We start from the raw sequence: 12,256 nt of genomic DNA on the forward strand, positions 1-12,256 counted from the left end.
ATCCCAGTCCATGTGAGGCAGTGCACCTCACTGGCTCTGTTCAAGAGAAATCTTGACCAGTGGATGGGAGATCGTAGGTTTACCCCGGGAATCATCTCTGTGTCACTGCTGGACAGAGGCACAACAAACTAATGGGCACATTATTTCTAACATAAAGGGTGGCGTAAGCCACATAACTTTGGGCTAGGCTTATAAATGCCTTAGGGCAGATAGCCTAGTATAAACCTATGAACCTATGAACTTGCAAAGATTATGAAAAATGTATTCAGAGACAGTTCATGCACCACCTAATCCATAACCACCTCATGGCAGATACCCAGCATGGTTTCAGACCTCGCCACAGCCCTACTAGCCTTTACCAGCACCATAAACCATAATCAAAACAATAACCATATTTCTTCAGCCCTCTTCTAGGATCTCTCCAAGGCATTCAATATGGTTGACCACCAACTATTAATCCACACCCTGCAAACACTCAGTCTAGATCCTAAAGCCCTTCAATGGTTTAAATCCTAGACAGCAGGCTGTTCTTTGGCAGAATAAACTCTCTAACTTACTACCCAACACCCTTGGAGTACACAAGGCTCTATACTTGGGCCCCTATTATTTTCTATTTTCATCAACGATATAAATACTGTCATCCCAAAAGTCAGCTGTATCCAATATGCTGACGACTCTACCCTGATTTACTCGGCCACATCTCCAATAGAGTTACAGTTAGCCACCCAGACTACCTTTAACACAATAGAAAACTGGCTTCCCCAACGACATCTAATTCTAAATCCTAATAAAACTAAAATGTTATTATTAACTACACAAAGGTCTACTGCCGTTAACTTTATAATAAAAGCAAATGATGGAACAATAATCTCCCCTGACCTCTCCACTAAACTATTAGGTGTCATTATAGATAATAATCTAAAATTCAACCTACATGTTAAACAGTTGATTAAAACCATCAACAAAAAACTAGGATCACTTTACAGAATAAAAGCCTTCCTTACCCCCCAGCCAAAGTTGCCATAGCTCGATCTCACCTTCTCTCTTACTCTTCTGTATGCATACCCTCTCTAATGTTAACAAGACCGTCATAACCAAACTCAATCTGTTATAACCACATTGTCAGGTTTGCCACTGGGCTGCCTTTTAGGACACATCACTGCATCAATCTAATCCAACTTGGATGGCTTGAACTACACAATCTAATACTATATAACCAATTGGTTATGGCCCATAAAATCATATATAACCCTAACAATACCCCTGCACTTAAAGATCTTGTCACCCTCTATAATAATCCTAGACCACTGTGCTACTCCAACAGACTCCTTATTCAGATATGTAAAACTAATAACTCAGCCGGTGACTCACTCTTCGTAAATTCTATAGGTAGATCGTGGAACTCTCTACCAGCTGATATTAGCTTACTCTCTTCACTCGGTCAGTTCAAAACTAGGCTCAAACACCACCTGGGAACAAACTGGCTATGTCACTGTATCAAGCCTGATTAACCTGTCTCTGGAATGTGTAAATCTGCTAAGTAGCCTACTATGTAATTTTATCAGATTCTCTCGCTGAACAACACTACCTGACAATTTGATATAATGTTTGCTCTTCTAATCACTGAAAATATTCTGTATGCAATCTGTATTGTTTGCCCATCTAATCTTTGTAAATAAAATATTTGTTATTTGTAATATGTGACTTGTTATGATGATTTGTTATTCCATGGAGCTTTTCTCCCCGGGCCTCCGCTGAAAATGGACATGCATCCAATCGGATTATCCTGGTCAACAAATGTAAAATAAAATAAATAAATACAAACATTTAAGTTATACTGAGGGCCAAACTGGAAGCCATGTATCACAGTGAACTGGAATTTATAACTGAAAAGTGCATCATTGCAGATGGCTTGAACTTTCGGAAAGGATAAAAATACAACTGATATTATATGTGTAAATCATTCTGTCCAGTATTTTTACAGAATTCGAATGGTGTAATCCTGTTATGAATCTTGGGTATCCTGGCGCTGCTCTGATTTAATAGCACAAGAAATTAAGTCTAACTCCAGAAACATGGAATTCAGTTCATTATTAATACAAACAAAATTAATAAAAATAGGCAGCCATGATGAGGAAGGGAAGAAGTCTGAAGAGGTAATTTAATTGTAATACATGGAGCACAGTCCACATTTTTACTTTTTTTTTTAAATGTTCCCTAAAAATGGTTTTGTTGTTTAACAACCACATAATTAAAAAATAAATAAATAAAATAAAATCAAGCAAATAAAGAAAAAGTAGCGTGCAGGTGTGTGTGTGTGTGTGTGTGTGTGTGTGTGTGTGTGTGTGCAGACATTAAATACTGACAATTTATATTTTGGATTTAAAATACTTCTAACAACAATTACATGTGCTGCTGTTAGGAGGAGAAGAGGTGGTATTTTACATAAAAAACTGTAAAAAGCTGTATGGTCACTAAAAAATACAAAACGGTTTTAATAGAGTGCCCCTTCTCTAAGTGCAATAACTCCCTGCAGGGTGGCATTAACAGGGAATTAATAGCCTTCTGGGCATGTGTTAAGTGCTTGATAAAAAACACTCTGGTGGGCATTGCAGCTTGCTTATGGTCAGGCTCTGATGATAACCATTTCTTAAGGTACTCCTGAAATGTATTCAAGATATTCATGTCTGGATCACCAACTGTAACTACATTTACTGTGATTCAAGAACTGTCTTGGCCGACAAGCTCAGGGGTGGAATTATGGCTAAATCTTGCACGTCATTTGCCAGTCATAATTTCCTGCTTTTTTATTTTTGGTTAGCCTTCTGCTTCATTCTAACTTACCTCAAAGCCCTTATCCATTGTTTATTCTGACAGGTTCACCTGCAGCCACAAGGCTATCTCCATTCTAAGGTTTGTGCCTGCACAGGACCTAAGGGCATCCTGGAGGGTTGTGTCATTGACTGCTTCCATGGGCATGGGGATGGATTTTTTTCATTTATGACCTATGCCTTGATCTCACTCCCCTGTTTTTACATGTTTAATGTCTGAAGACTACTCCCCTCTATAGATCACACATACCTCCTTGGAAGCCCTAGAAGAATGTCTCTCTCTCCCTGCAAGTATATCAGACATTTAAGTCACTAACTGAACCTGAACTGCCTGCATCATGGTCAGGATTTCATCCCTCAGCACCATGGTGCTGGCTCATGATCAGTTTTTTGGAATTATAATAATGTGCTTATTTCAGCAGCCACCTCATCCCAATCTTAGATAATGCATGTTCTTTAATAACAATATAACCAAAATAATCATGTCCTGCATATGCAGTTATTTAATTAAAAGCATTTCTTGGCTTCTGTTTTGTAAATTTTACATTCAGGTTTTGATTGGGACTCCTACTGACAGAATTCTCAGCCAGTGCTGGAAATGAAACCCAACCACCACCTGAATGCAAAATCCTATATCCAGAAGAAATGATTTGTACTGAACTACCACTTCATATACGAGTTAACAGTATTAGTTACAAAGTTTTATTAAAGACTATATCTGTGAAATAAACATCAAGGTAGTGGTCTGAACATGGAGAACAGGTCATTTGTGAAATAAAGTGCGTGTGTGTATGTGTGTGTCTGTGTGTGTGTGTGTGTGTGTGTGTGTGTGTGTGTGTGTGTGTGTGTGTGTGTGTGTGTGTGAAATGCCCCAGTTAATGACGGCAGATTGGTTAACTTATTCAGGCTCAAACCCAGTAACTTGAATACAGGACCCTGGAGCCTGAAATCTATTAGCAAGTTCATTTCAAGGATTATTGAGTTTCTGTGCATTTTTCAAACTATGTTGAGTTCCAGTGCATTATCCAAGAAAATTGAGCTTCTGCACATGTTCAAACAATGTTGAATTTTAGTACATTTTCAGGAAATGTTGACTTTCTGCACATTTTCTAGGAATGCTAAGCTTCTCGTGCTAAGTCTGTTTTCAATGTGTAACTGTTTTGTTTATCCTTTGGATGAGATGCCTAGTAACTATGAACCTGTTGTTGGTTTGATACCCATTCCCTATAGTAATATTATCTTACCATTTTTTTTAATGTGAAATAGGTAGTTCATTCTTCAAGAGTAGCAGGCACTAAATGTGTACATTAAACACTGAAATCTAAAGTAGTTAGCCAGCAACAACCTTTTAATTAGTTACAGATCTCTTTAATGTTGAATTCTTCAGATGACTTTTACTTCTGCACAGGTTGTATATATATGGATTGATATTGGTGGATTGTCATGACAGACATTTGAATGGCATTTCGGGGTTATAATATTTTGTAATGGGTAGTTTTGTCATTATTGGTTCATACACTCTTTCAATGCTTACTGAAAAAATGTTTAAACATACAAATTTAATAAACACTCTAACAAGTGTTACTGTATTATAAAATGAATATTATTTAATACAATTACGATGGTGTGTCAAAGAATAAATGCATGCATGCATGTTCCAAAAAAAAGTGTGTGCAAGGAGGCTATGTACCCCAAATGTAAACTAAATCCACCACTGGTCAGATGCATTTTCTTTGAATTTGGATTTTATTGCCCTTTCAATGAATGTGAGTTTCAAGGCAGAGAAGCTTACTGTTCATGCCAAGTTTGTTTTCAGGCTGAAACTGAATTGGTTTGTTTAGCAAATGATTATCAGTGTTTGTGCTATAAAATTCAAAGTAAACGTTTTAAATATCTATAATCATTGTAAAAGTAAAGAAAATAGCATGCACACTGACATGTTTAAGCAGTGTTTATGGTAACTGGGGAGAAATAGCCAGTTAATGAAACACTGGAATGCCTAATGGTGGTGCTGCTTGGGGGATTGCTGATCCATTACACTACCATGGGCCCCATTTGACCATGATCTGGCTCTGGGTAGAAGAGTACACTTTTAGAAATAGTGCATGCAGTAATCTAATAGAAACACCATTGTATAAGTGGTAACCTGTTCTTCTAATGTTTCTGTAACATTCTAAGTTATTTTTCCTACCCATAATACACTGCATATTATGTAAATCATCATCTAATACCTTACCATGGCATCATTTTGTGGGTGTGGCTACAGAGAAAATCCCACATAAATCGGGGCACTAAGAAAGCATGGTATAATTTTATATATATATATATATTGCAAATGTACTTGCAAGAATAACATGAGGAATACTAACTCTAAACTAATTGTAAAAAAGATTCTTCAGGATATTATCAATGCACTTTAAGCACACTACTCAAACATGATAATGACTTTATAAAAAAAAATGTGAGAAGCGAATGAATTAATGCACACTACGTTTTGACACATGACAATAATACATAAAGTATAAAGGAACAACAAATTAAGATATTAAATGTCAAATTAAATCCAGCAATGAACTGTATCATGGTTGAGCCAATGTTGGTAGCAGGTCTGCTGTATAAATCAGGTCCTTCAAGAATGGCTGGGGTATGATGATTATTATAAATCGACAACTAATCTAATTGTTAGTAACTTACATAACCTGATATATAGCCAAACCATGTAATAATTTCTTAAAAAGGAAAAAAAAAACTCTAGCACAGCTACTATCAAACTGCCTTTATCCAATGCAAAAAATAGTCACATCTAGTTCAGCACCTGCATCTCAATCCTATCTACATCACAACAGGTTGTAAAAGCCCCCAAAACAAGCCCACAGTACAGAAATAAAGGTCAGTTCAGGTATGAAACCATAAATGCTGCTTCACTGACCTTCAGCTCACCACAGGTCACGGAGACTTGCAGTATTACAGGAATGAAATACAAACCGCTGTTGCAGAAGCTGCAGAAAATACAAGCAGCCATCCCAACGCATCCTGCACATTGCCCAAACTACACCTATGATAAGTGCTAATGCTAAATCCAAACGCATCTGCAATCCACTCTAAACCATATTCCAAACCACAAAATCAGTAAGTATGCAGAATATAGGGACATGGGAACAATACCTGGAAAATAATGTAAAATGGCTCCTATTGCCAGTGTGAGCTTTCCAAACCAAGGGGCAGTGATCGTCATCACTTGGGACCAACAAGTTAAACTAAGGAAGAAAAAGCCAACTGCACTGGTGTATCTTGTCATATTCTTGATCAGTGTGCTGTGAAAATCTTATAACCGGATGATTTAAAAAAAAAAATTCTATCTAAAAGATTAAAATAAAAATACCGAACTGGATTGCTCCTTAATACTGTTTGGTTTATTGAGTTTCCGTATCATAAATGAATGGGTTGCACTTAAGGAACTTTATTTTATTCATATGTACTTGTTTACCGGGGTTGTGCACTGATCAACATTGTCCAATTTCTTGCTAAGTATGGGTGAAATACAAAACATGTCACAAACAAAAATACAGAAATGTAAGCAATAACTAAACAGTTCACACTAATTACACAGACGAATTGTCTATATACATTCCATTGAATAAGCATAGTGCAATGTGCAATTAAGTGAAGTGCAATGTAAAATATATACATTACTTTCTAAAGTGGGTCAATCTTCATTGAATCCTGCGAGAGGACAGACTCTGAAAGGAGGCAGGTTAGGTGATATATACTGTGTTGAAGCAACTGGCTTGGATGAAGTGCTTTTTGAGCTGGATTCTGAATTTGGAATAAGTATTGATTTCCTTAGCGTCGATGGGGAGAGCTTGCCAAAGACTAGCTGCCTGAGAGGAGAAAGCATGACCAGTGCTGTGGAATTTCATTCTAGAGGAAAAGGTAGTTGGTGTGACTTGTAAGTAGTGTCTCAGATTGTAGGAGGAGATTTTTTCATGAAGTCTAAATGCAAAGGGAGTAAAATCTGTGAAGATGAATTAGCTTGCAGAGTTGGGCTCCTAAAAGTAGGTTAGATCCTTTTTGTAGGTAACCATTTAACCTTTTCTAGGGTGATACGATGAAGCTCATACAAAGATGAGTTTATAATGAGTCGGCAGATGCTGTTAGAGATAGTCTAGAGTGTTACAATACTTTTCACGGAGGCAGAAGCAAAAATTGGGAACCCAAAGAAGAATCAATACCTTCTGTAATTGTTTGGGATAGAAAACGTGAGATCTTTTGGGCCAAAAAAAAAAGAGGGAGTTTATTTTGGATCTCTGTTTGTCTATGTGGAAATGTAAGTTTGGTGACTGATCAAGCCATAGTCCTAAGTATTTGAAGGCGGAAATTGTCTCTATGACATCACTGTGGTGCTTCTTGAGTTTTCTGTGGCATTCTAAACAAGCACAATTTTGTTCTTGGAGGGGTTGAGAAGTAGTTTATGAGGCATTGCTGGAGTTGGCACTGAATGTTAGTGTGACAGTGAACTGACTGGTAAATGGTCATGTCATCAGCTTACAGGATAGGTGGGGGAAGGTCACAAGGAGATTTGTTAATGAATCTGGAAAGGGGGGGGCAAGAACTGTTTTAACTCTGAAATGTCTGTCATTCAGGACATTTTTAAACCAAAGAGTGGCATCTGGACTCGTATTATTTCATTTTTTTTTTTTTTTGAGAAGGTGATGGTAAATGAGGTTGTCAGGTCTATAAATAGGGCACCCATGATAAGCCACTATCAGAGTTTAGCAAGACCAAAGTCAGTTAGCAAACAACGTGCTGTCATACTTCATTGTTCTAACCAGAATCTATGTTGTTTGGAGGAGAGCCGGAGGTACTGCTAGCTGTACAGGGAGAATTGGGTGTAGACTATCTTTTCACAAAGTTTGCCCAGACTTGGGCGGAAGAATACTGGGTAGAAGTGAGAAGTATCTTTTGTGTCGATTTACTTTAGGATGGGCTTATTTACAGCAGTTTTATAAATCTGTGGGATGATGATTTGTATGAGACATAGATTATATATGTGGGTAACAGGAAAACTTAGATGCTCTCTGTAGTGATATATGAACCAGGGGTTTATGTTGTCAAATCCAGGATGGGTGTCAGTGGAAATATTTTCAAGTAGAATAAATACTTAGTTGGGATGTATGCATTTGAAGTAGAACAGGCAGCTGAATGGTGGTGGGGTGGACAATGCATGATCTTGTGAGGGTGGGTTTTTTTTGATGGGAGATGTCTACTTTTTTTTAAGAAAATCGTCTGGAGAAAGTTTTGCTGTACCACAATGAATGGTGTATGTAGACAGGGTATAATGAGGTTTTCTTCCTGTAAGAAGGTTAACCTCTTTCCAAGTGTTTGGGGAAAGTAAGAAAGCATTTTTTTTCTTTGTTTGGAAATTTTGTTCCTTCTGATGGACTTCTTAGCAAGGTTTATACAATACTATAAAGGAGGTGCAGTTGTCAGTTGTGGGTGTCTGTTTACTTTTTAGCCATGATTCATCATTAAGAATTACATGATATTTGAATTCAGTGACTAGCCATTCAGTTTAGATGGATTTATGAAGCCAGTGGATAAGTAGGAAGACTGTGTCTTGCAGACGGACTAGAATGTTGGTTAAGCTTAAAGCTGCTGTATTAAGGTTATATAAGGAGATCAACACAGTCATAATAAAACTAGAAGGGTAATGAAAGCAGGCTAGGGAGGCGTCAGTTTGGTAACACACAAAACAATTTACAATAAGGAAATTGCAAGAATATTAAGCGAGCCTCATTTTTACAGGAAAATGGATCATGGTACCACAAATCATCTTATGACAATATTCAAGGGTTTGCTTAAAACTAGGTGCCTTGACTGAACATTTGTCTGCTTACCTGACGGTTTATTTAAAGCTATTGTTAGCAGGAGTGAGAGCAAGGATAAAAGACACTACGGAATTTATAATATTATTTCTGATGCCCAACTAGAATCTACCTGGTTATTATGTATTTTAGATGTTACGTCTTTATATACCAGTACTCCTCATTGGGCTGGATTGTGTACTTGAGAGCATTGACTAAATAAAATGGCTTTATATAGCCCAGGTTCCAATACTTACTTGTTGTGCTTAATGGAGCATGTGTTATCCAAAAATGTTTTTTTCTTCAATACCAAATTTTTTTTGCAATTGAGGGGTACAGCTATGGGTGTATCGTTTGCACCCATATATGCTGACATATTTATGGGGTATTTGGAACAGATAATTTATGATACAAACCATAATATTTTTCTTGGCGAGATTGATATCTGGTGCAGGTTTTTGGATGACTGCTGGATGGTGTGGAAGTCAGATGTGGTATATTTACAGGAATTCCTTCAATCTTTGAATGAAAACAAATGAGGTATCAGGTTTACAGTAAATTATGATAATACAAATTTTTTTTTTTAGATATCAAAGTGTCCAAACAATCTGATGGCACTTTGTCTAGTACAATATATAAAAATCCCATCATACTCTACTGCATGTATCCAGTTGTCATCCTAAACATGTAACAGCAAATATACCTAAATCACAGTTTATGAGAATGCATAGGGTTTGTTCCAGTACTCATGAATATATACATTTTGATAATGACCTCATAGGTCGTTTTGTTGAACGTGGTTATTCGTTAGCACATGTTAGGCAGACAAGTAGGGAAGTACAATCATATTCTAGAAGGGAGCTTTTGAAATATAAAGATAGGGGCCCTTACTCTAACAACAAAATCAGATTCACTGCCACTTATGGTAGAAACACTCAGATTTTTGGATATGATACAACAGCATTGGGACATTCTATTAACAGATGACAAGTTAGGGGAGTTTTTAGGCCAGAGATGCTCTTTTTAGAAGGGAGAAAACCTTAAGTAGTTATTTTATCCATTACAAACATTTTTCACCCTTGATAAAATCTATACAGACCACCATAGATGGTACACAAGTCATGGGTTGTTATCCTTGTGGCCACTGTTCTCTCCGCAAATTTATATGTTCCACCAAGGAATTTTCAAGCAAAAACACATCAGAATGTTTGGTAATAGTGATTGGGCTATTTATTTGGCTAAAGAGCACTACAGATGCGATGTTTGCTTTGAGACTGTTGATGGAGAAGTACAGAGAATGTCAGAAGTTGTTACATTGTGTCTTTGTGGATTTAGAGAAAGAATATGACAGGGTGCCTAGAGAGGAGTTGTGGTACTGTATGAGGAAGTCGGGAGTGTCAGAGACGTATGTAAGAGTGGTACAGGATATGTACCAGGGTAGTGTGACAGCGGTGAGGTCTGCGGTGGGAGTGACGGATGCGTTTAAGGTAGAGGTGGGATTACATCAAGGTTCAGCTCTGAGCCCTTTCTTATTTGTAATGGTGATGGACAGGTTGACAGATGAGATCAGACAGGAGTCACGGTGGACTATGTTGTTTGCAGATGACATTGTGATCTCTAGTGAGAGTAGGGAACAGATGGAGGAGACCCTGGAGAGGTGGAGATGTGCTCTAGAAAGAAGAGCAATGAAGGTCAGCAGGACTAAGACAGAATATACTTGTGTGAATGAGAGGGAGGATAGAGGAATGGTGAGGATGCAGGGAGTAGAGGTGGTGAAGGTGGATGAGTTTAAATACTTGGGATCAACAGTTCAGAGTAATGGTGAGTGTGGATGAGAGGTGAAGAAGAGAGTACAGGCAGGATGAAGTGGGTGTAGAAGAGTGTCAGGAGTGATTTGTAACAGACGAGTACCAGTAAGAGTGAAAAGGAAGGTCTACAAGAGGGTAGTGAGACCAGCTATGTTATAAGGGTTGGAGACAGTGACAGTGACAAAAAGGCAGAAGTCACAGTTTGACGTGGCAGAGTTGAAGATGTTAAGATTTGCACTGGGTGTGATGAGGATGGACAGGATTAGAAATAAGTATGTTAGTGGGTCAGCCCAGGATGGAAGGTTTGGAGACAAAGCCAGAGAGGCAAGATTACATTGGTTTGGACATGTGCTGAGGAGGGATGCACAGTATATTGGGGAAAAGATGCTAAGGATGAAGCTGCCAGGTAAGAGGAAAAGAGGAAGGCCTAAGATAAGGTTTATGGATGTGGTGAGAGAGGACATGCAGGTGGTTGGTGTGACAGAGCAAGATGCAGAGGACAGGAAGAAATGGAAACAGCTGATCTGCTGTGGTGACGCCTGATGGGAGCAGCCGAAAGAAAAAGAGAATTTGGCTATCTGCTCTTGCACAGCCTTTTATATAGGGCAAACTTCTAGACCACTAAAATTGCGCATTTCAGAACATATGAATAGCATTAGAAATAAATATCTGGCTAATGCCTTGTATAAACATACTATTGTACACAAAACAGTGATGTTTAAATTCATTATTATTGACAGGGTGTTGGGACATAGATCAATGAAAAGTGGCTGGCATAATGTTTTAAATAAAAAAGGGAAGTCTTGGATAGTAAAATTGGGGGTATTGTTTCCACCTGGTCTTAATGAACATTTGTAATAATTGTTTAATGAGATAAAAGTATCTCAATATGTGATGGTATATAAGAAGGAGAATGTACAGATGTGTTTTACACTGAAAAAGGCCTGTGGGCTGAAACTGGTCTGTTTTTGTACATTAAAATCAGATATCTGCTTCAGTTGAGTGCTGGCTGTTTTTGTTGTTTTTAATTTTGCTGTTTGAGCCTATGCACTTGCTGTTCTTGCATAGGTTCTGGTTCGGGGATTTGCTTAAAACTATGCATGACATAGAATTCCTCAGACGCCCTAATATACCATCATTCTCTAGGATTTGAATATTTATAATCAAGAAGCATAAAATATTTCATGTTAAACACCCCTGATTTCCTGCAGAAAAAAAAAGCATAAGGAACCAAGAAGATATAATCCTAGTTACTATGGATATTGAGGCATTATATATGTTACTTCCTCATACTGTTTAATGAAGACAGTTGAGAAAACTTTAATAAGGCACACAGGAACCTTACTAGGAGAAACTGAAAAAAAAACAGCATTACTGCACGCCCTACTGAACAATTACTAATTTACATTCAGTGGCAACTTCTATCTACAAACCATGTGGATTGCAATTGCAGCAATGGCCCTAGTTTAGCCAACATAGCATTGATGATATTTGTATTGTAATGACAGGGAATGAAACAATTGCTTTACTTCTACCATTACATCAACATCTCCCATGGGTTTCCTGAAATTTTCTACCCACCATAGTAAAATTAATATAGCTCTCCTTGATCTAACCAACAGCAAAAGAGCAATTGTGGGGAGGATGGATGAGGTCTTATCCATCAACCAAGACAGAACACCAGTGAAAGTCAAAATGCTTCTACATGCACTCTGAGATTACAACAGAAACATGGCCAAATCACAGGAAATGT

This window comes from Protopterus annectens, chromosome 9.part0 (assembly GCF_019279795.1).
Source record: "Protopterus annectens isolate FY-2018-M chromosome 9.part0, PAN1.0, whole genome shotgun sequence".
NCBI classification, from domain to species: Eukaryota; Metazoa; Chordata; order Ceratodontiformes; family Protopteridae; genus Protopterus; species Protopterus annectens.